Here is a 23,746-nt window from a genome sequence, read left to right as displayed (position 1 = left end):
GGGCTTGTCTCTTTCTGGTACTTTGTTCATTTAGATGTTTTTCATTTGTATCTCCTGTATGTTTTTAAAGAAAAAACTATATGTTAACTTTTTGGTATGTATTTTCACTGTTATTATTGATATGGTAAAGGCAGTAGTCTTTTGTGGCCTTCTATAGCACAAGATTGGAGAAGGCAATGGCACCCCACTCCGATACTCTTGCCTGGAAAATCCCATGGGTGGAGGAGCCTGGTAGGCTGCAGTCCATGGGGTTGCGAAAAGTCGGACACGACTGAGCAACTTCACTTTCACTTTTCACTTTCACGCATTGGAGAAGGAAATGGCAACCCACTCCAGTGTTCTTGCCTGGAGAATTCCAGGGACGGGGGAGCCTGGTGGGCTGATGTCTATGGGGTCACACAGAGTCGGACACGACTGAAGCAACTTAGCAGCAGCAGCATAGCACAAGATTGAATTGAAGGATTCAATCAAAAAGGAATGAAGAATCCTTTTTCTTCTTTGAATTTAGTTTTTAAAAATTTCTTTCAGATTTTATATCCCTTTTAAAACATTAAAGTGGCGGGGAAGGTAGCCCCAAATCTCATGGTTAATGTGTGAGTATGTCTGTATATATGTCTCTTTATGTATGTGTTAGTTGCTCAGTTGTGTTTGGCTCTTTGCGACCCCATTCACTGTAGCCCACCAGGCTTCTCTGTCCACGGAATTCTCCAGGCAAGAATACTGGAGTGGGTAGCCATTTCCTTCTCCAGGGATCTTCCTGACACCCAGAGATTGAACCTGGGTCTCCTGCATTACAGGCAGGTTCTTTACCAACTGAGCCACAAGGGAAGCCCCTGTATGTCTATGTATATATAATAAAAAAAGAAATTGTAAAGACTCTTTGGTTCAATAATGATTTTGAACATAAATGACTGTTTTGGAGAGAAGAGAGAAGGCTGGGTTTCATAAGAACTAAACCATTAAACTAAGTAATACAAAGGTGTTACTCAGTGATTTCTAATGAATAAAAATTCATTGCTCAAATGAAACTATTTAGTGATCTCTAAGACCAAAGATCTTTTCACTCCTTACAAAAAGGACTTCTGGAATTTTTTTTTTCTCCTAGGAACTGGTATTTATTATCAAAGTCATACTCAATGTCAATAAGATGCCACAGCTACACAAAAAAACTTGCACACATTGCAATCTCAATGCAGTCAAATGGAACCCCAGTCATTAAAAAAGTAATTCAGATTACTCCAAAGAGCAACTGAATTTTTTAAACATCTTTATACATCCAGCCAATCAATTAAAATGGTTAATAAGAAAAAATAAAAATTCAGAGGTCTGGTATCAATGTTTTAAAAAGGCAACTGCTTAAGCATTTTTATTGATTTGAACATCAATCTTTCCGCCACTCAGCTTCATCCCATTCATCATCCGGCAGGCTCTCAGCCACCTCTGGCAACTCTAACTTAACCACACCTCACCCCTTTGGCTCTCCATTCTCCGTCTTGATGTCGGCATACAGCATGTGGTTGCATTCATTGAACTTCTCTGTTAGCATTTTCCATGTAAAATCAAATGGGAGATTTGTCACAAATATCTGGCATGCCTTCCTGGCCACCCCAGGGGCATGGCCTCCAGCTCCACCAAAGGAACCTGTGAAACTTCCTCCAAAGTTGCCAAGCTCCATCTTGATGGCATGGTCAATGCTGACACTGCCACCGCCACCCATGGCCAGGCCCATGAGCTCAATGTGGGCACTGTGTGCTTGATGGCAGGGCCCATGCACTCCACATCAGAGCCCATGCACTTGATGGTCTGGCCTACACGGCCAATGGGTGTGGCCATTTGCTCGAGGCCAAAGACCATGCTGGCACACATGTGCTCCACACCAGAGCTGACGCACTCTGTGATCTGGCCCACGTGCTCGAGGCCAGAGCCCATGCGGTCCATGACCAGGACCATGCACTCAGTCTCCGAGCCCACACGATCCATGCCATGGCCTAGGCCTGTGCCCATGTGTTCCATGCTGCCTGCCTGACGCCCCCCCCCCCCTCCCCGTCCAGCCCCAGCCATGCGGTCATGTTGGGGCCCCTCCTCTTGATTCCAGGGACACTGCCTCCACCTCCACCATTTATTCTGCCCATGTTCATCCCAGATCCAAATCGACCCATGTTTTTCATACCACCACCAATGGGTCTTTCCATGCTTCCCATTTTATTTGTTCCAAATCCTATGCCTTCCATTCCCATTCCTGCAGGTCCCAGGTTGCTCATTCCAATGCCTTTATTCAAATGGTTGGCATCAGTAGGCTGCCCTCCTGGTCCTAACCTCATGCCAGTACCACCAAGTCCATGGGGAAGTTGTTGTGGATGCTCAGAAGGGAAAATATCTCCCTTTGGTAAGGCCCTCTTATCCATTTTCCTGTGCATTGGTCTCAAACAGCAGCTAGCCACTAAACATAGATATAGCTTGCATGGCTTCAGTGGACTGTTCAAAAGTAACAGTGCCTATTCCACGACTTTTTCTATCTTTATCCTCAAGAATGTCTGCTCCAACCACCACACCAGCCATACTAAAAACTTCCTTCAGTTTCTACCAGCCAACTTTATAATCCAGATTTGCTACAAATACTGTGCTTCCTAGTCTTCCAGCCTTTTGCATTACTCTCCTGGCATGTTCACCACCAGGATGTTCTTTGACTTTCAGTGGTCAGACTATGCTTGTTTAGAACTTCAGTAGCATTTTTCATGCTTTCTTCCATCTTGAATTCAACAAGAGCACATCCCCTTGACTTTCCTTCAGCGTCCATTAAAAGCTCCACGTATGTTACCTCACCAACTTTTTCTTTAACCAGATCTTTATGTGAGTGCCATTTCACATCAAAAGGTATGTTTGTAATGAAGGCTCTGTATCTTTTAGTTGGATTGGCATATGGATCAAAGTGATTGCCTCTCTTTTTATGTTTTTCTTCTTCCTCTTCTCATTCTGAGCAGGTTGTTTTCCTTCACCTTTCGGGCCTGGAGTGCCATTGCCACTTGGCATGCCGGGTGCACCACTCTCCTCCTCCAATTTGGGCTCTGTTGCCGCCACCTTGGCCGGCGTTTCAACCCATACTGCCATTTTCTGCACATCAGGGCTTTTGACTTTCTGGAATTTAATTACCTTTAATATCTAGAAATCTTGAAACTTTATTGTTTGTCCCTTATTCTCTGCTTTTTGCAACTATTTCCCTTTAATATCTTCTTTGTGATGGTATTGAGTAACTTATTAAGTTCTTAAGGGATTTAAAAGTTCTTTGAAACTCTGGGCTTTTTGTGTTAAATCTTAATGCTATTCTCTGAGATCCATGAAACAAGAAATCACGGAGGTAATTTTTAGGATATTTTATTTTGTGTTTTTCATTTATTTAGCACTGTTTGGTTCATTTACATGTTATTTTTGATGATAATGTTCCTTCATATTTATTAAGCATATATAAAACTGTCATTTTTTTTCCAAATAATATTCCCTTTGTTTTGGCTCAGTTTTGGTAATTTACTTGACTATACCCTAGAAAATCTTAAGTATAGGTCTATCTGGTATCTTTGAAAATTGGGTAAGTGTTAGATATGATCTGTCAGCTAGTAGGCTAGCTGTCTAACTATTGTAATATTGTTTTCTTAGATTGTCATATTGAATACTATCAAATATTTGGTTTATCATATGTTGGTTCATTTTTTAAACATACATTTCTCTCTTTACAAATGGACATTTTTCAGCTTTATTGAGGTATAATTGATAAATAGAATTGTAGGATATTTAAAGTGTACAACATGATGATTTGATATACATATATAGTGAAAGTATTCCTTCCATCAAATTAATGAACATATCCATCACCTCACATATTTACTTCTTTGTTTTCTCCTGAGAGCATTTAAATTCTACTCCCCTAGCAGTTTCAGTTATACAGTGCAGTGTTATCAGCCACAATGATGTTATAAATTAGGTCCTCAGATCTTATTCCTTTTATAGCTGAAAGTTTGTACCCTTTCAACAACCCCTTCCTGTTTCTCCCACCCCCACCCAGGTAACCACTTTTCAACTCTGGTAACCACTGGTAACCACTTTTCTACTCTGTTTCCATATGTGTGTGTATGTGTGTGTGTTTAATTACACATATAAGTGATACCAACACATGGGTTTTTGACTTATTATGTTTGAAGAATCTTAGAAAAATTAATTTATATATAAATTTTTATGAAGTTAGAAGAATTTATCATGTTATTAATTATCCAGTTGCAGTGTAAACCTCATTAAAAGGGAAGATTGATTTTTTTTTTCTGTCTGTGGAATAGGGAATGACTGACTGGACTCTAGGATATCGCATACATTTTCAAGTATCCACTTAAAGACTTGGATTGAGCATTATAATGTATCTGTGAAAATAATTATTATGTCTTAGGAAAGAGTTTCTACGTGAGTGGGTATAGTCATTATTTTCAATGGTTATGAGACATAAGACTGTCCTAATTATTTGGTGAAATAACTGGAGATTTAGAGTTAGATTTAGTGCATATAGCGGTATTTGGGGAATAGGTTTTTTTATATTGTAATTTGTGTTCACTCTCAATCTGAAAAATATTTAATTCTCGTTTTCTGATTCATTCCACTGATGAGCTGTAGAGGGCGTTACATGAATAGTAAATACTGCTTTGTGTTTTCAATTTTCATCTGAAGTCATTGTACAAGGTGACTAGATTCTGAGTTATTATTCACTTTCTTTGATAAGACATAAATATCAATATTATCTTCAGTGATAGTAGATTGAGATAAATATTTATGAAACTTAATTTAATTACCATGAATTTTTCATTAAAATAATATTTTTCATTAACTGTGTTCCATTTTTTCTGAGGGCTAAATGAAAAAAAAATGTGTTTAAAGGGATTTTGAGAACATATAAATAAAGCTTCTTAAGATATGTTTGCCTAGAATGGATTAGTTAATGAATCAGGCTTTTAATGTATGTGTGCTAGTCTAACCTTTTCTAAAATGCTACCTGAGTGATCCTTGCTATTTTAGAACAACAACAGGGTGAATAAAGGTTTGGTTTTTTTCCCCTTATTGCAGACATTTTGTGAACTTAAATTGCAAAGAGTTTAGTTCTTTTTATCTCTGAGACAAGTTAATATAATTTAATGAGAACTAGTGAAAACTTACAAAATGCATTTCCGCTGGCCTAAGGGGCCAACTGTCTAATCAAAGTAAGAATGAGAAGAGGCTACTATATGGGACTGGAAGTTGTGAAGCCCACCTTACTTTCTTTTCACAATGTAAACTAAGTGACATGCCTGTTTATCTTGGGGTTTTAGTGTTACTGTCTGTAAGCTGGAGATTCTTGAGTGCAACCTTTGTAAGATAGTGTTGTGCTTTCAGATTTTATGAGATTCTTAAGGACATTAAGAGATGCTTATGTTCTTGTATACACCACTGAATAATCGAATACCTAGTGCTACCATTTTCTTTTTTTATGGTGTCAGTAATTGGGAAACGGAGTAAACGAATGAGTGATTCTAAAAAAGTAATTTGTGTAAAAGCTTATCTTTACAATATAGAAAGACTTTTTGCCTAGAATTTTAAAAATAATTTTTCTTATCCTTTGGTATAATACATGCCAGACTTGGAATTGCTGTTCAGTCACTAACTCATGTCCCACTCTTTGTGACCCCATGGACTGCAGCGTGGCAGGCTTCCCTGTCCCTCATTATCTCCTGGAATCTGCCCAAACTCATGTCCATTGAGTTGCTGATGCCATCTAACCATCTCATCCTCTGATGTCTCTTCTCTTTCCTTCAGTCTTTCCCATCATTAGGGTCTTTTCCAAAGAGTCGGCTCTTCACATCAGGTGGCCAGGATTGGGATTAAAATGCTTTTAATGTAAAATAGCCTGATATGATCAGCAACAGGTGTTCTATTATTATGCAGATGAGAATATAGTTTTAATGATTATGTGTACAGCCACTATTGTTAGTTTGCCTTCAAATCTTACTTGTGCCACTCTCTGGAATTTGTAACCTATGGTCACTTAAATAGCCTTTCTAAACTTTAGATTCCTCTTCTCTAAAGTGTGAATAACAAAAGTATCTATTAATACTTTATAGGGTTGTTTGTAGTTTAAATACAATTATCCAGTGTAAGTGTTTAGTATTATAATGCTTGGTTCATAAAGAGTATACATAAACATTATTATTATTATATAATTCCTTTTTATAATTATTTTTAAGGCAAAAAAAGTTGCGATTTTCCTCATTTTAATGGTAAAGTGGAAATATTAAAGTATCTTCGAAGAACCTGAAACCTGAGTTTATTCACAGGTCTTTTTTGTAGTGAATTTAAGACCATGAGTAATACTAACTCTCATGGGGAAATCTCCAGACATCTTTGAGATCTATTTCAGTAACACTGACTTTAGGTTTTGTATTATACTTCCTCCTAAGGTGGTTAGAGTCAATAAATCATTTGGGGAATCTAGATTAGTATGACAGAAACTTACATCAGCTCTAAGTGACCAGGCACTAATAAATCTAAGATTTTTTTTTGGCACAATTAATAATTCAGAAACTCTTGATGGAACAAATAAATGAAAAAAAAAAAGGTTTTTAAAATTTTTATTTTAACATATCAGGAAACCACTCTTGATATTAAGGGGGGAAAAATGTCCAGGGCTGTGAAGGGAAAAATGTGAGTGGGGGAAATCCTTGAAAAGTTGTTAACTTGAGTAAGGGAAATACCAGTATCTCTGTGGTCTTTCAGGAACAAAAAACATCTTTTGCAAAGGGCCTTGTGTTTGAGCCAAGTTATGAAGTGACCTTTGTGGCTGGCTGGCTCAACCTCAGATTTTCCTAGGGAGAGTTAGTCAGCATTGCTTCAGTGCTTGTCAATGGGCAACAGATCACTTATCAGTGGGAAGCAAGGAAATGATGGCTGAAGCAGGGAATGACTGCTATTTCTCACCAGCAGATAGGTACACATCACTTGCTGAAATGATTCAGCAGTTTAAAGTTGAGTTGTGAGACTTTGTGAGTTACCACATGGGGAACACAGGACCCAGGAGGGTCAGCTGCCTTGGAATACTTCTGGGATTGCTCTGTTCCCTTCTGCTTTGAATCACAATTGTAGGCTTTTTCTTCTTTTTCTCCTCACTCCTAACCCTACCCCCAAAGCTCCCTAATAACAGAGTATTATTCTAGCCAGCAGCAGGTAAAAAATTTTCAGTTGTAGTGGGAGTGTGAGGGGTGGGGGAGGGAGAGAAGGAAGGTGCTTCATGTATTTCATTGGTGTTTAAGATACTTCCATCTTTTAAAACTGACACAGTCCATCTTTTAAAACTGACACAGTTCTGTTCCACCCTCACTGGCAGAAAAGAACAGGCCTCTTGTCTGGATCTTTTCCTTTTAATGATTTCCATGAAAAAGCTTTTACCCAGTCTCTGACATGACTGTCAGAACACACATTTAAATAAATGTGAGACTGCTTCAAAGGTTATTGATATTCCCTGGTGGAAAAGAAAGGGCTTGAAAAAAAAAAACCCATCTGTCCATACCCAAGTTAACTCAGGCTGTTTATTATTATTTCCATTCTTGCTTTCTCCCCTTCTTCCTCCCTTCCTTCCTGTCTTTCTTTCCCCCATCTCTTTTTCTCCTCCTTGCTTTCCTCTTCTCTTTCCCCCTCTTTTTGCTCAAAGACTCAGTTTAAAAGCAGGTCATTTGTTTCACAAAATTCTTATGTCACCATGTCTTAGAAGCTGTCATTTTTATACATCGATGTCTCTGATTAATTTAATCCATGTTCAAAGATGTTGAATGGCAAGGAAGAATGCTGAATTCTAAGGCTGCTGTTTAGTTTCTGTAGACTATTCCTTTTGCCTATAGGGTTCATTTCTGTTTGTATGTCTCAGATTTGTTAGCAGAAGTCAGATATCTGTGTGATAAAAAGATGGTATATACAGCAGGAATTTGTATGTAGTATTTATAATAAAAACACACTGGGCATTAAAAAAATATATTGGGCATTAAAAAAGCAAATTGGGTATGGATTTACTAAGAATTAGTGGGAATTAAAGTTCCTATCAGATTGCTGTACTATATAAACCAGTCTTTTATAGCAAATGGGTTCTCAAGTAACAACCAGATAATTGGTAAGATTTCAATTATTTGATAGGCATGAGAATATGGAGTTGTTAACATGGTTTGTCTGCTCTGTTTAGAGAGAATGTTCTAATTACTATTAACCACTGTGTTCATTGTTGTTCTCTTTTCCTCACATGAAGTATGATGGTTTTATTGAAGAAGCAAGAGATTCAGGTAGTAAATTTCATAAGGAAAAGCATTTATGGCTACTTATAAATAATTATCTCACAAGTCCTGATTAGTTTTTCTATGGTGATTATTGTAGACTTCTTTTCATGGTACTCAGTCCCACAGCTTACCTCTATTCTGTATTTCAGCAGATGATCCTTTATGTAGAAAGCAGACATGATTAGCTAGGGGTATAAAAGACAACTAGGCCATTTAGAATAACTGTCTCACATTTCTTTTTTTCTGCTTCAAATTCCCTCTGGGTCATCACCTCCCTTTGCTATTTCACAGAAAGAAGTGCATAACTTCCATAAGGCTAATAGCTACAAGCTTTTTGATCTTGGTTCTTCCTAATTTTTCTAAAACATTGTTTCTATAGAATATCTGTCTTTTTCTTACATTTTCAGTCCCATAGTTGGCCCTTTTGCCACCAACTTGGTCTTGTAAGTTATAATAGAGAAAAAGTTATTCTAGCTATGCTTCCCTCTTGAATGAAACTTTAGCTTTATAGTTCTTTTTTTAAACATGTATATAGTTTTTTATTTAAACTAAAATTTGTTTACAGTGTTGTGTTGGTTTCTGCCACACAACAGTGCAAATCAGCACTAATTATACATACACTGCCTCCCACCCTAGCTTTCCTCCCTTCCCCTCATCCCATCCCTCCAGGTCATCACAGAGCACCAAACTGGGCTTCTTGTGCTACACTTTCTCACCAGCAACTTCTCGCCAGGTATCCATCTTACGCTTTATAGTGCATATATGTTGATGCTGCTTCCTCCATTTGTCCTACTCTCTCCCTCCTCTGCTTTGTCAACAAGTCCATTCTCTATATCTGTGTCTCCAGTTCCTTGCAAATAGGTTCATCAGTACCGTTTTTCTAGATTCCATGTATATGTGTTTATATACTATATTTCTTTTTCTAACTTACTTCACCCTGTATAAGAGGCTCTAGGTTCATCCACCTCACTAGAACTGACTCTAATGTGTTCCTTTTTATGGCTGAGCGATATTCCGTCGTATATATGTACTACATCTTCTTTATTCATCAGTCAGTGGACATCTAGATTGCTTCCATGTCTTTGCTATTGTAAACGGTGCTGCTATGAACATTGGGGTACAAGTGTCTTTTTCAGTTATGGTTTTCTCATGGTATATGCCCAGTAATAATGCTTTAGTAGTGATATTTTAATGTTTTTCAATGAAATTCAGTATTCACTGAGGACTACCTATTGTATGCTCAGCACAAAGATAACCAAGTTTTGGCCTCTGTCTTCTGAAAGTTTATGTATATTTTGGTTTGGTGAAGAGGAGTAGATCTAGTTATAATAATAAGTTGTAATGCTTTAATAGAGATACGTACTTAGTGCTCCAGGAGTTTATCCTGGCATTCACAGTGTGTCCTCAACTTGGCTCTTCACTTTTCACAGCACTCTAAATATTGAATACTTAATGATTCTCCCAGTGGAGGATAAAAGAATTAATGCAGTTATACTGTGTCCTTTTTCTTTTCATCTCATTTATTCTTATCTTTTCTGTTTTGGAGTTCATGGGTTCTGGTTATAATTAATTATTTTATGTGATATGAAGTTTTATAACATATTATAATCTGCATGTAATTTAAAGCTTCTACTTTTTATAACAGTTTCATGTAGTCTTATGAATGTGAGATAAATTATTTAGAGCCAGTTCAATTTTAAAAGAATTGGTGTTTCTAGTAATCCTTTCATAGCCAACTTCCTCAGTCACAAGTACTTTATTTTGAATCAAGACTAGTTTAATATCTAACTTCAAGTAGAGTTTTCAAGAAGGGTTCATAAAATGTGATATTTTCCCCATGGATTAAAAAAAAAAAAAGTGAATATATCCCCCTGAAAGTGAAAGACTCTCAGTCGTGTCTGACTCTTTGTGATCCCATGGACTGTAGCCTGCCAAGCCCCTCAGTCCATGGAATTCTCCAGGCCAGAATAGTGGAGTGGGTAGTTGCTCCCTTCTCCAGGAGATCTTCTCAACCCAGGGACTGAACCCAGGTCTCCCTCATTGCAGGTGGATTCTTTACCAGCTGAGCTACCAGGGAAGCCCATATATCTCTCTGATAATATGAGCAAATAGAATGTTCTCATATGCTGTTTCTCTCCCTAGTGCAGTTTACCCTATTATTAATATCTTCCATTTGTGGAGCATTTGTTACAATTGATGAATCAGTATTGATTTTTTGAGACACAATTGTGTAAGTTTAAGGTGCATAGTGTGTGGACTTAATCCTTTTATAATATTATAGTATGATTACCACCATAGCTTCACCTCTATTGTGTCCCATAATTATAATTTCTTTTTTTGTTGTACTGATTGCATTTAAGCATCTAGTCTCTAAGCAGTTTTGAAGTCTATAATGCATTATTGTTGACCATAACCCCTGTGCTCTAGGACTTATTATCTACTGATTGCAAATTTGTACTCTTAAACAGTATCTCCCCATTTCTTCTACTGCCAGCCCCTGGTAACCACCATTTTATTCTCTGGTTTTAAGAATTTAGCTCTTTTAGATTCCATATATAAGTAACATCATACAGTATTTGTCTTTTTCTAACTTACCTTGCTTAGCAGTAATGTTCTCAAAGTTCATCCATGTTGTTGTTAATAGCAGAGTTTATCCAAAGGAAAGGAAAACAAGATATCAAGAAGGGCCCATGTTTCTTGCAGCATTTATTCACAGTAGCCAAGATATGAAAATAACATAAGTGTCTGTCAGTGGATGAATGGATAAAGAAGATGATGTGTATGTATATGTGTGTGTGTATAAATAAAAAAGGAATATTATTCAGTCATGAGAAAGACGGAGATCCTACCATTTGTGATAATATCCACTCCAGTATTCTTCCCTGGAGAATCCCATGGACAGAGGAGCCTGGCAGACAACAGTCTGTAACGTCGCTAAGAGTCAGGCATGACTGAAACAACTTAACACACACAATGGTATATTATTGTTAACTAGGTTTATACTTTAAATTAGGGCTTATTCTTTGTTCTGTACAGTTCTGCAAGTTTGAGTCATGCATAATGTCATGTATCCATCACTGTAATATTGAACCAAATAGTTTAACCATGCTAAAAATTTCCTGTGCTTCACAACTATTTATTCCTTCCTCCAACCCCAAGTCTCTGCAACCACTAATCGTTTTATTGCCTCCATGGTCTAGTTTTTCACCTAGACTATCATATAATTAGAATTATATGATATGTAGCCTTTCAGACTGACTTTTTTCACTTGGCAGTATGCTTTTAAGGTTCCTCTGGGTCTTTTTATGGTATGATAGTTCATTTCTTTTGATTTCAAATTAATATTTCATTGTATGTGTGTGCCACAGCCTCTTTATCCTTTTACTTATTGAAAGACATCTTGGTTGCTCCCAAGTTTGGGCAGTTATGAATATAGCTGCTATAAACATTTGTACCTATGTAAATTTTAAACTCTTCTGGATAAATACCTAGGAGTATACTTGGTGAGTGCATATAGAAAAAGTATATTTAGCTTTGTAATAAACCACTAAACTGTCTTCCAGAGTGGCTGTGTCATTTTATATTCTCATTAGCAACAAATGAGAGATCCGATTGCTCCACATCCTCACCAGCATTTGGTATAGTTAAGGTTTCCGCCCCCCCCGCCACCCCCACCCCCCCGCCACCCCCACCCCCCCGCCTTGTTTTGGTCACGACAGGTCTGTAGTGGTATCTTGTTTTATTTAGCAGTTCTCTAATAAGAGATGATGTTGAGCAACCTTTCATATGCTTAGTTGTTATCTGTATATTTTCTTTGATGAGGTGTCTATTCAGAACATTTACTCATTTTTAAATTGAATTGTTTTTGTAATTGAGTCTTAAGAGTTCTTTATATATTTTGTATACCAGTTCTTTTATCAGATATGTGTTCTGCAGAAGTTTTCTCCTAACCTATGAGTTATCTTTTTACTCTCTTAGCAGGCCTTTCACAGAGATGTTTTTAATTATAATGAATTCCAGCTTGCTAATTTTGCTGTCATGGATCATGTTTTTGGTATTGTTATCTAAAAAGTTATCACTAAGCCCAAAGTCACCTAGATTTTTCTCTATCATGTAATAGTTTTACATTTTTGCATTTTATATTTAGATCTACGACACTTTTTTTTTTTTTGTGAATGGTACTCAAGTTTATGTCTATATTAATTCTTTTGCATGTGAATATCCAGTAGTTTTAGCACCATTTGTTGAAATGACTATTTCTTTTCTATTGAGTTGCCTTTGTTTTATTGTCAAAGGTCATTTGATTGTATTTATCTGGGCCTGTTTCTAGAATTTGCATTCTATCCTGTTGATCTGTTCTTTTGCTCCTCAGTTCAGTTTGGTTCAGTCGCTCAGTCATGTCCGACTCTTTGCGACCGCATGAATGGCAGCACGCCAGGCCTCCCTGTCCATCACCAACTCCCAGAGTTCATTCAAACTCACCTCCATTGAGTCTATGATACCATCCAGCCATCTCATCCTCTGTCGTCCCCTTCTCCTCCTGCCCCCAACCCCTCCCAGCATCAGAGTCTTTATCAGTGAGTCAACTCTTCACATGAGGTGGCCAAAGTACTGGAGTTTCAGCTTTAGCATCATTCCTTCCAAAGAACACCCAGGACTGATCTCCTTTAGGATGGACTGGTTGGATCTCCTTGCAGTGCAAGGGACTCTCAAGAGTCTTCTCCAACACCACAGTTCAAATGCATCAATTCTTCAGCACTCAGTCTTCTTCACAGTCCAGCTCTCGCATCCATACATGACCACAGGAAAACCATAGCCTTGACTAGACGGACCTTTGTTGGCAAAGTAATGTCTCTGCTTTTGAATATGCTATCTAGGTTGGTCATAACTTTCCTTCCAAGGAGTAAGCGTCTTTTAATTTCATGGCTGCAGTCACCACCTGCAGTAATTTTGGAGCCCAAAAAAATAAAGTCAGCCACTGTTTCCACTGTTTCCCCATCTATTTCCCATGAAGTGATGGGACCAGATGCCATGATCCTGTAATTATTACAATATCTTTATCCTAAGTCTTAAAGTTGGATACTATGAATCCTCTTACACCTTTCTTTGTCTTCAGTATTATAATGACTACTTTGTATCTTTTGCCTTTCCATAAATTTTAGAACCAGTTTTGCAATATCCACAAAATAACTTGCCGAGATTTTTTTATTGGTGTTATATTGAATCTGTAGAACAAGTTGTGAAGATTTCTTAACATCATTGAATCTTCCTATCAGTGAACGTGGACTATATCTTCATTTATTTCAATCTTCTTTGCAGGCAGATTCTTTACCAACTGAGCTATCAGGGAAGCTATCATCTTGCATCATAGTCTTGTCATTTCCTTTTATAGGTATTATACAGTGAGATTTATACCTAAGTATTTCCTTTGGGTGCTAATGTAGGTAGCATTGTGTTTTAAATTTCTAATCCCAATTGTTCACGTCAAGAATTTAATGAAACAGTTAACTTTTGTATATTCATCTCTATCATGCAACTTTTTTGTAATCACTTACTAATTTTAGGAGGTTCTTTGTTGTTGATTGTTGATTTTTTGGAAGTTTTTACATAGACAATCATGTTGTCTTCAAACAAAGACAGTTTTATTCTTCATTCTTAATTTTTATTCACTTTATTTCCTTTTCTTGCCATATTGCATAAGGCAGGTCTTCCAATATAATGTTGAATAAGAGGGAACATGCTTGCTTGATTCTTGATCTTAGGAGGGAAGCATGTAGTTTCTTAACATTAAGTAGAATGTACTATAGAAGTTTTTAATAGGTGTTCTTCTTTAAGTCTAGGAAGTAAGTTTTTAAGTAATACCTTCTTTATCCTTGATACTTTCCCTTGTTCTGTGGTCAGCTTAATCTAACATATATAGTTACTTCATTTTTCTTTGAATTAGTGATAGTGTGGTCTTTCTCCATTTCTTTACTTTTTCAACTTGTGACTTTATGTTTAAAGTGGATTTCTTATAGGTAACATATAGTTGGGTCTTGTTTTTTCATCCAGTCTTTTGGTCTTTGTATTTTAGTTGGTATATTAACATTCACATTTAAAATAATTATTGACACAGATGGCTTAATATCTACCATGTTCATGATTCTTCAATTTATTGCATTTGTTCTTTGTCTCTTTCTTAAAAAGCCTCTCTAATTCTGCCTTCTATAGTTTTGAGTATTTTATAATTCCATTTTCTCTCTTTTTTTTTTTTTAGCAAGTAATTATATTTTCTCTAAGTTTTTTTTTTGCTGGTTGCTCTAGCATTTGCAATATACATTAATAATAAATCAAATCCACTTTCAAATAGAACTTCACAGGTTAGGCAAATATCTTAAAAGAGAGTATTCCAGGTCCTCCTTCTATCCCATATATTATCATTGCTTTTGTATATTTCCCTTAACCATAAATTGTGATAATGTATACACTTAGCTATTTTTAAAATAAAAAAAAATATTTTAAAAAATTGAGGTTAAATTCAGATTACATAGAATTAACCATTTTAAAGTGAATGATTTAGTGGTATTTAGTACATTTACAGGGTTGTGCATTCACCATCTCTATTTACTTCCAAAACATTTCCATTATACCAAAAAGAATCCGTACTCATTTTTCCCACGTTTCACTCTTTTTCTAGCAGATATGTTGTGTCATATACTAGGAACTAAGGAAAACAGGATTTTAATGTGAGTGTTTATATGTATCATAGGAGTTGCTGCTGCTGCTAAGTCGCTTCAGTTGTGTCCGACTCTGTGTGACCCCGTAGACAGCAGCCCACCAGGCTCCCCATCCCTGGGATTCTCCAGGCAAGAACACTGGAGTGGGTTGCCATTTCCTTCTCCAATGCATGAAAGTGAAAAGTGAAAGTGAAGTTGCTCAGTTGTGTCTGACTCTTAGCGACCCCTTGGACTGTAGCCCACCAGGTTCCTCCGTCCATGGGATTTTCCAGTCAGGCGTACTGGAGTGGGGTGCCGTTGCCTTCTCCGATCATAGGAATTAGGCTGTATTTAATGTTTGCTTTAACTGTAGTTGTCAGAGGCTCAAATTTTTTGTTTTGCTTTTGTTTGACCTTTCATCTTTGGGTTTCCCTAGTTGCTCCTTTTAAAATAGAGTCTTTTTCTTGTAACTCTCTCAGCTGTAATTCACTGTAATTACACTGGAACCCTGTTGATATGGTGGTAAAGTATTGGGGAATGGAAGTAATCTATAGTCTTAAGATTATATCTCCATTTTTTGTTTTGTTTTAGATTGGACAAAATCTCAGAGCTGTGACCTTCAAAGTTTCTTAACTTTTCTTTTTTAATAGTCTTTTGTGATAAAGAAGGCTAGAGGGTCATGTTTCATAATGATTGCTCTTCCTTTTCCCTTGTAAGTATAAGGGAAATTTTCTTGGTAGTTCTCGATGAGAACCTTGTTGAGCTTCTGGAGGTGACATTCATGGATGTGTAAGGATCCTTCTATCACTGGGTCCTCAGGAGTTTCAATTTTCAGGCTATCTCAGACCCAGCCTCTAGGAATTCAGTGTATCATGTAAGTTTTCCTACCAGTTACTGGGTTGGCTTTAGGCACTTCTGTTTCTAATAAGCTGTGATTCTCTGTGTCTGCTTCTTTAATTTTTAGATAACAGTCTGCCTTTTGACCTCAGTTCTCTAATGGATTTAGAAGAGTTGGTTTGCTTTCTTTTTTTCAGTTTTTTTCTTCTTTTGAGAACAGGAATGACAACTTCAAGCTCTTTGCTCTTTGGAGCTGCAATTGGAAGTCTGTTGCATTTTAACCTTTTGTATTATCTTTGGAACAAGTCCTTCCTTCACTTTCTTTCTTAACCCCTCCCCTCTATATTTTGACATCTTTTGTTATTGAGAAGAAGCACAAGATCTACTTGACTTTTCTTTTTTTTCTCTTTTATGATGGATGCAGTGTGCTTCTTTTGACTTGATGATGATGAGATCTTTAGACTTAAGCTTTTGAAATCTTAGGCTGTATCTTGATATTGATTATTTTGGAGGAATTGGTAGTTTTCTTTGATACAGAAAATTGAAAATATTTTATCCTTCAACATTTTTTAATTCTACTTGTTTTTTCTCTTAGTCTGAAAGCATTTCATTGTTACTTCTTCATATGTATCATCATTTCACTAATTGTTTCATATCTTTATCACTTATCTTATTGTGTGTATATGTATTTTTTCTTTAATTGATGTCAGCTCTCTGCTTTTTTGTGCCTAACTTGTACTGCTTCTGGCTTCTAATATGCTTTCAATTATGTAATGGTATAATATTTTATTCAGTTTCTTCTACTAACTTTCATCACTCTTAAAAAAAAGGCACTCTTTTGACATTTTCCTTTTTTAGCATGTTGTTTCTTTTCTTTGATCACTTGTTTTATAGTACTTATGTTTTCTTAATTTCTGTTTGACTTTTGCTACATCAAATTATTTTTTGAATATTTTTTCTTTTAACAATATTATTTTTATTTTAAAAATTATATTATTAGCCCATCCTTTGATTTTATGTCTTTCCTTTTTTTTTCCACGCATGTCTTTTCCACTTACTATCTTTGAGTTGAAGTGTTTATTTCTAGAACTGTAATTTTCCAGAAAATATTGTGAATAGGGTTTCTCTGACTTATGTCTTTCTTTAACTATATACTATTGAAATCATCCTTTTGAACTTGAGCTACAGAATTCAAAACTGTTTTCAATACTAATCTTGTGGTTTGGGGTTCTTATTAAGTAAAATAAAGGTTACTGAACACATGCATTCTTGATTGCTTAAAACAATCAATATGATAACTGAGATGAGTACTAACTGACTATTGGGCAGGATATGCTGGACAAAGGGATAATTCATCCTGGGCAGAAAGCAGGATAGTGAGAGATTTAATAATGCTACTCAGAATGGCATGCAGTTTAAAACTTACGGATTGTTTATTTCTGGAATTTTACACTTAGTATTTTTAGACCTTGTTTCAGTGCAGGTAATGATACCATTGTTCACTTAGGAAGGCTTTCTAAGGGAACAGTACAAAGAAATAAGGAAAACAATAGAATGGGAAAGGTTGGAGATCTCTTCAAGAAAATTACAGATGCCAAGGGAATATATCATGCAAAGATGGGCACAATAAAGGACAGAAATGGTATGGACCTAACAGAAGCAGAAGATACTAAGAAGAGGTGGTTAGAATACACAGAAGAGCTATACAAAAATAGATCTTAATGACCCTGAGAATGAGGATGGTGTGATCACTCACCTAGAGCCAGCATCCTGGAGTGCGAAGTCAAGTGGGCCTTAGCAAGGTTCGCTATGAACAAAGCTAGTAGAGGTGATGGAATTCCAGCTGAACTATTTCAAATCCTAAAAGATGATGCTGTTAAAGTGCTGCATTCATTATGCCAGCAAATTTGGAAAATTCATTAGGCCACAGAACTGGAAAAGATCAGTTTTCATTCCAATCCCAAAAGAAGGGCAGTGCCAAAAAATGTTCAAACTACTACACAATTGCACTTATTTCATATGTTAGCAAGGTCATGCTCAAAATCCTCCAAGCTAGGCTTCAACAGTTCGTGCACCGTGAACTTCCAGGTGTACAAGCTGGATTTAGAAAAGGCAGAGGAACCAGAGATCAAATTGCCAACATCCACTGGATCATAGAAAAAGCAAAAGAATTCAAGAAAAGCATCTACTTGTGCTTCATTGAGTATGTTAAAGCCTTTGACTGTGTGGATCACAACAAACTGTGCAAAAGTTTTCAAGAGATGGGAATACCAGACCGCCTTAACTGCCTCTTGAGAAATCTGTATGCAGGTCAAGAAGCAACAGTTAGAACTATGTTGCAGCAGTAGACAGTGTTATTCTAAGTTATTGGTTGACAAGTAGCACTTTAGGATCATTTTCATCCAATTAATTGCTTAATTTGAGTCCCTACAAGAGCCTGTCTAATTCTGGCTTAACCTTTTCAAAGGGTGCAGCGTTCAACCCGTTAAGAAAGGTATACCCAAGGCCATTCCTCCCTGGTGGCTCTTGACTTTTACTCCAGATTTCTAATGTTTCAATATTTCATGTAGTTACCCTTTCAGTATTGATAAATGCACTTAGGAAAAATGGCTACAAATGTTGACGTCCCTTCCTCATGTCAGTTCCCTTTGCTGGATTCTGGCCTAGTTACTAAGTTTTTCCATCATGTTAACTTTCTGAAGTCTTTAAGCAGTTGACTTTTATATTTTGTTCAGTTATTAATATCTAGTTATCCAGCTTACCATGGTCTAAGGTGCACATTGCCGTACAGTTGTTTATATCCACAAATGTTTTATAAAATGTTGATCATATTATCTATATTAATTACATCTCTTATTTTTTATACTTAATATTAAGAATGTTTGTCCATATAACTAAATATCCTTTAAAGACATGCCTTTAAAATATTTATTGAATAATATTTCTTTACGTTCTTGTTGAATGCACGTGGGCTTAGTCACTTTGTCGTGTCTGACTCTTTGTGACCCTTTGGACTGTAGCCCACCAAGCTCCTCTGTCCATGGGAATTTTCAGGCAAGAATACTGGAATGGGTTGCTGTTTTCTTCCTCCTCGGGATCTTCCTGACCCAGGGATGGAGCTTGCATCTCCTGTGTCTCCTGCATTGCAGATGAACTCCTTACCCACTAAGCTATCAGTTAAGCCTCTTTTATGTTGTATAATTCCCCGTTAGTTTTTCTGATCCATTTCTCTATTAGTGAACATTTTATATTCCCTCTTTTTATTTGCTACATAATGCTAGGTTCAAAATTGTTTACAATTCCTCTGCTTTACACATTTTATAAATATAACCTTGGTTATCCTTACTGGAATAGACATGTGATATGATAACAAAATTGAATTCTTGAGGGAGGATGCATAAGAACCTTTAATATCTTGAGAAACACAGAGTTAATCTTAACTTTCTTCTAGCTATTTCATAGTCAATCATTTGGCAATGATCATCACCAAGGAGCAAATTTTTTTTTTTTTAACAAGCATCACTAGTTTCTTTTGTGGATAAGAATTAGACATTTAATATCACATTTTTTTGATGGAGAGTCCAAATTGGAAATTTTAATAACGTCACTGAGATTAAATCTTACAGTTTACTGCTTGATTTTTGTGTGGCATTTGTAGTGGCCTGTTAGTCTGTTTTCATAAACTAGATTATATTTGTAATGTTGGGTCTTTCATAGATTGGCTCAGTTCAGTTCAGTTCAGTCGCTCAGTTGTATCCAACTCTTTGCGACCCCATGAATTGCAGCACACCAGGCCTCCCTGTCCATCACCAACTCCCGGAGTTCACTCAAACTCATGTCCATAGATTGGCTAAATTGCAGTTATTGCTATTCTTTTTCCTGTGGCACTTAAGAATAGGTAATAGAAATACATTCTGTTTATTCTGTAACACTGTCTACTATGGCTTATCAAAACTCAGTGTTGCGAGAAATTGTGTTCAATTTTTTAATTCGTTTATGAACTGGTTTATGATTTTTATATTTAGCAGTCTTTTGTAGGTTGACTGCATAATAATTATGCTGCTCCTTTTCCTGCTGCACTTCGTAAAGAAGTGAGTAATAGAGATATGCTCTTGCTGTCCTGGTATTTTTTTTTTCCCAATAAAGATGAAAAACATAAGAGTTTGGAAATCAGCACCGTGCCCATCCCCCCACCCCCACAGCTTTCCAGTAGATGAAGCTGTCATGGCACTCATGTGGAAAAGGTTAACCCATCCAGAAAGGTGGTGCTAATGAACCCATCCACAGGGCAAAAATGGAGATGCCCACATAGAGAACAGACTCCAGGACACAGTAGGGGAGGGAGAAAGTGGGGTGATCCAAGAGAGCAGCACTGAAACATACATACTCCATATGCAAAATACATAGCCAGTGGTAATTCACTGTAAGAAAGAGGGAACCCAAAGCCAGTGCTCTTGTGACAACCCAGAGGGATGGGATGGGGAAGGAGGTGGAAAGGAGGTTCAAGAGGAAGGGGACATGTCACCTATGGCTGATTCATGCTGATGCATGGCAGAAGCCATCACAATGCTGCTGCTGCTAAGTCGCTTCAGTCGTGTCCAGCTCTGTGCTACCCCATAGATGGCAGCCCACCAGGCTCCCCCATCCCTGGGATTCTCCAGGCAAGAACACTGGAGTGGGTTGCCATTTCCTTCTCCAATGCATGAAAGTGAAAAGTGAAAGTGAAGTCACTCAGTCGTGTCTGACTCTTAGCGACCCCATGGACTGCAGCCTACCAGGCTCTTTCGTCCATGAGATTTTCCAGGCAAGAGTACTGGAGTGGGGTGCCATTGCCTTCTCTGAACCATCACAATATTGTAAAGCAATTATCCTCCAATAAAAAAAAATCATCATGCAGAAGCAAAATAAAGAAAAGGTTAACCCAGGAGGCCTACATTGTCCTAATTCTACAACTTCTAAATCTTCAAGACTGGCTTTTGATCAGTTCTTGGAAGAAAACCTCTGAGCCATTGAAATATGCAGCCTGATAAGCAAGTCTTTGCAGGATTGTTGATACTGACAGTGCCATTTATGGGGAATGCTTGCTTTTGTTTGTCTGGGGCCCTGGGCCATGCCAAATAAGTTTGACTTCTTGGGGAAAGGGAGTTGGAAACTGAATAGCTACGGTCAGTCACATGATTGCTTCCTGCCTACATGACCCCCAATAAAAACCCTCAGTATTAAGTCTCAAAGGAGTTTTGTTGGTTGACCGTAGTTCATACATATTGTCACATACTGTTCTTGGGACCATGATGGGTTGTCTGTTTGATTCCACTTGTAGAGGAACCTGGAAACTCATGCTTGGTTTCTCCTATACTCTGCCTTACACCGTGTACACCTTTGATTTTTAAAAAATTTTTTATTGAGCGATAATCGCTCACAGAATCTTGCCATTTTCTATCAAACCTCAACATGAATCAGCCATGGATATACATAATATCCCCTCCCTTCCAAAACTCCCCCCACACCTCCCTCCCCATCCCAGCCCTCCAGGCTGACACAGAGACCCTGTTTGAGTTTCCTGAGCCACACAGAAAATTCCCACTGGCTATCCAGCCTACACATGGTAATGTAAGTTTCCATGTCACTCCCTCCATACATCCCACCCTCTCCTCCCCTCTCCCCATGGCCACAAGTCTATTCTCCATGCCTGTCTCCCCACTGTTGCCCTGCAAACAAATTCCTTGGCACCATCTTTCCAGATTCCATATATATGTGTTAGAATATGATATTTATCTTTCTCTTTCAGACACACTTCACTCTGTATAATAGGTTCTAGGTTCATTCACCTCATTAGAACTGTCTCAGATGCATTTCTTTTTATGGCCGAGTAATATTCATATATATATATATATATATATATATATATATATATATATACCACAACTTCTTCATCCATTCATCCATTGATGGACATCTAGGTGATACCATGTTCTAGATATTGTAAATAGTGCTGCAGTGAACAGTGGGATGCATGTGTCTTTTTCAGTTTTGGTTTCCTCAGGGTATATGTGTAGGAGTGGGATTGTTGGGTCGTATGGTGGTTTTATTCCTAGTTTTTTAAGGAATCTCCATACCATCTTCCATAGTGGCTGTATCAATTTACATTCCCACCAACACTGCAAGAGTGTTTGCTTTTCTCCACACCTTCTCCAGCACTTTTTGATGATGGCCATTCTGACCAGTGTGAGGTGATATCTCATGGTAGTTTTGATTTGTATTTCTCTAATAATGAGCGATGTTGCGCATCTTTTCATGTGTTTGTTAGCTATCTGTATGTCTTCCTTGGAGAAGTGTCTATTTAGGTCTTTTACCCACTTTTTGATTGGGTTGTTTGTTTTTCTGGTATTGAGTTGTATGAGCTGCTTGTATATTTTGGAAATTAATCCTTTGTCAGTTGTTTCATTTGCTATTATTTTCTCCCATTCTGAGGGCTGTCTTTTCACCTTGCTTATAGTTTCCTTTGCTGTGCAAAAGCTTTTGAGTTTAACCAGGTCCTACCTGGAGAATCTCATGGACGGAGGAGCCTGGTGCACTGCAGTCCATGGGGTTGCTAAGAGTTGGACACAACTGAGCAACTTCACTTTACTTTTCACTTTCATGCATTGGAGAAGGAAATGGCAACCCACTCCAGTGTTCTTGCCTGGAGAATCCCAGGGACGGCGGAGCCTGGTGGGCTGCTTGGTCCAGTCTATGGGGTCATACAGAGTCAGACATGACTGAAGCGACTTAGCTTACTTAGCACTTGTTTACTTTTGTTTTTATTTCCATTACTGTAGGAAGTGGGTCACAGAAGATCTTGCTTTGACTTATGTCATGGAGTGTTCTGCTTTCCTCTAAGAGTTTTTTATTTTCTGGTCTTACATTTAGGTCTTTAATCCATTTTGAGTTTGTGTCTGGTGTTAGGAAGTGTTCTAATTTCATTATTTTACATTTAGCTGTCCAGTTTTCCCAGTACCATTTACTGAAGAGGCTCTCTTTGCCTCATTGTATATTCTTGCTTTGTTTGTTAAAAATAAGGTACCCATAAGTGCATAGGTTTATTTCTGGGCTTTCTGTCTTGTTGCATTGGTCTGTATTTCTGTTTTTGTGTCAGTACCATACTGTCTTAATGACTGTAGCTTTACAGAATAATTTGAAGTCAGGAAGGTTGATTCCTCCAGCTCCATTCTTCTTTCTCAGGACTGCTTTGGCTATTCGGGGTCTTTTGTGTTTCCATATGAATTGTGAAATTTTTTGTTCTAGTTCTGTGAAAAATGCCATTGGTAATTTGTCAGGGATCACATTAAATCTGTGGAATGCATTTGACAGTATAGTCATTTTCACAATATTGTTTTTTCCTACCCAGGAACATGGAATATCTATGTTTATGTCATCTTTGATTTCTTTCATAGTGTCTTATAATTTTCTGTGTACAATTATTTCATCTCCTTAGGTAAGTTTATTCCTAGATGTTTAATTTTTTGTTGCAATGGTGAATGGAATTGATTCCTTAATTTCTCTTTCTGATTTTTCATTGTTAGTATATAGAAATGTGTGATTTCTGTGTATTGATTTTGTATCCTACAACTTCGCTAAATTCACTGATTAGTTCTAGTAATTTTCTGATACCATCTTTAGGGTTTCCTATGTACAGGGTCATGTCATCTGCAAATAGTGAGTGCTTTACTTCTTTTCTGATCTAGATTCCTTTTATTTGTTTTCTTCTCTGATAGCTGTAGCTCGGACTTCCAGAACTATGTTGAATAATAGTGGCAAAAGTGGACGTCCTTGTCTTGTTCCTGATCATAGTGGGAATGCTTTCAGTTTTCACCATTGAGAATAATGTTTGCTGTAGTTTATCATATA

At 37.2% G+C, this 23,746-nt stretch overlaps 1 protein-coding gene and 1 pseudogene across 2 annotated transcripts in view; one reads left to right on the top strand and one right to left on the bottom strand.

The window, feature by feature from the left end:
* The window catches only part of EXOC6B (exocyst complex component 6B), a 726,749-nt gene that overhangs the window by 259,167 nt on the left and 443,836 nt on the right, over nt 1-23,746 (top strand). The gene's annotated exons all lie outside the window — the stretch shown is intronic.
* Nucleotides 1,576-3,108, bottom strand: LOC138435176 (heterogeneous nuclear ribonucleoprotein M pseudogene; annotated as a pseudogene).

This window comes from Ovis canadensis, chromosome 3 (assembly GCF_042477335.2).
Source record: "Ovis canadensis isolate MfBH-ARS-UI-01 breed Bighorn chromosome 3, ARS-UI_OviCan_v2, whole genome shotgun sequence".
NCBI lineage: Eukaryota > Metazoa > Chordata > Mammalia > Artiodactyla > Bovidae > Ovis > Ovis canadensis.
This window is presented reverse-complemented; position numbering and strand designations above follow the sequence as displayed.